Source organism: Prionailurus bengalensis, chromosome A3 (assembly GCF_016509475.1).
Source record: "Prionailurus bengalensis isolate Pbe53 chromosome A3, Fcat_Pben_1.1_paternal_pri, whole genome shotgun sequence".
Lineage (NCBI taxonomy): Eukaryota > Metazoa > Chordata > Mammalia > Carnivora > Felidae > Prionailurus > Prionailurus bengalensis.
The window spans coordinates 45,928,441-45,930,074 of record NC_057354.1 but is presented as its reverse complement, the minus strand read 5'-3'; the positions used below and the strand labels follow the sequence as shown (position 1 = coordinate 45,930,074).

At 36.1% G+C, this 1,634-nt stretch overlaps 1 non-coding gene across 1 annotated transcript; it reads right to left on the bottom strand.

Moving 5' to 3' along the window:
- Window positions 1-408: 408 nt before the first annotated feature.
- LOC122467373 lies at window positions 409-516 on the bottom strand. The gene has a single exon (XR_006292916.1). It is a non-coding gene; the product is annotated as a U6 spliceosomal RNA (small nuclear RNA).
- Window positions 517-1,634: the final 1,118 nt, after the last annotated feature.

Sequence of the window (1,634 nt, the reverse complement as noted above, 5' to 3'; positions counted from 1 at the left end):
TTGGGTTGGTCAGACTCCTTATATGGCAGCTATGGCTCCCACAGTGAATGTCCCAAGAGAAACAGGTGAAGATTTCCAGGCTTTTCCAACCTCAGAGATCACACCTTAACCACTCTCACTGCATTCTTTAGGTTGAAGCAATCACAAGCTGGTCCAGACTCAAAGGGGAGGGGATACAGTCTATATCTCTAGATGGGAGGGGCTTCAAAGAATGGCCTTAATTTAAAACCCCTTAACCCGCTTTCCACAAGGAATCTCAGTAATTATGTTTTTTCCAGTTTTACTGAGAAATAGTTGACATGCATCATTGTATAAGTTTAAGGCATACAGTATGACGGTTTGATTTACACATATTGTGAAATGGTTACCTCAAGAGGTTCAGCAAACATCCATCTTCCCACGTAGACACAAAATATGCATTGCTTCCCAAATTTGTTATGTCTTTCTTACATAAGGGCCATGCTAGTCTTCTCTGTGTCCTTCCAATTTTAGTACGTGTGCTGCTGAAGCTAGCACTCTCAGTAATTGTTTAATGTGTGATGGATATTCAGGCAATAAGGTTTTATTAGGATAATGACATCCTTGGATCTCCTTCTGTTTTCCACTCAAGCCAACAAATTTCAAGTTAGGAAAGAAAATAAGCACTTTTGCAAATAGACAAATCCCCATATGGGACAACAAATATATTCCCACTTAGTATTATGTACTTTGAAGAGTTTCTCTACCAGAAAAAAAGGGGGGGGAAGGAAAATGGTTTCAAAAATATATTTCCAAAAATATTATTTTTAAATAAATAGAATCAATACAGAAAAGGAAACACCCTTTCTTGCCAGGGAGACCTTCCTGGGCCTGCCTGTCTATCAGGTTCACCTGTTCCAATCTTCATGGTTCCCCATCCTTGATCCTTGGTTTATAACAAAATATTTGTGTGATCCTTTCTATAAACTTTATATTGTGAAAAATTTCAACCATACCAAAGTAGACAACATAGTATCATGAACTTCCAAGCCACCGTTATGAGTTTCAACATTTTGTCAACTCATGGGAAATCTAGTCATATCCACATCTTTCCTTCCTTTTGAAGCCAATCCGAGACATCCTATTTCATCCATAAATATTTCATTATATGTCTCTTAACAAGAAAGCCTCTTCTTTTCTAAACACAACTATAATACTATCACATTGAAAATAAGTACAATAATTCTTCAATAACAAATATCCAATCGTTCCAAATGTATACTTATCTTACATAAGTTTTATAGTTTGTTTGAATTAGCATCAAAATAGGAGTCACATTGTGTGATTAATTGATATGTATTTTAAATCTCTTAATTTGTAGGTGTTTCTCTCCACACCTTCATTTTCTCCCATTGAAATTTATTTGTTGAAGTGGATTATTTGTCCTATAGAGTTTCATAGAGTCTGGATTTCACTGACAGTTCTCTGGGTCATGTCTAACATGTTCCACTCTCCTTACCTTTTTTTTCTGTAAATTTAAATGTGAACAAGAGGCTTTTTCAGATGTAATTTGTATGATTCTTTTGATTAATGCCTGCCCCCTTCTCTTGACTGTGAACTCCATGGAGGCAGGCTCAGGAATAATTGTCTCTTAACTGAAAATATAGCATGTAGCA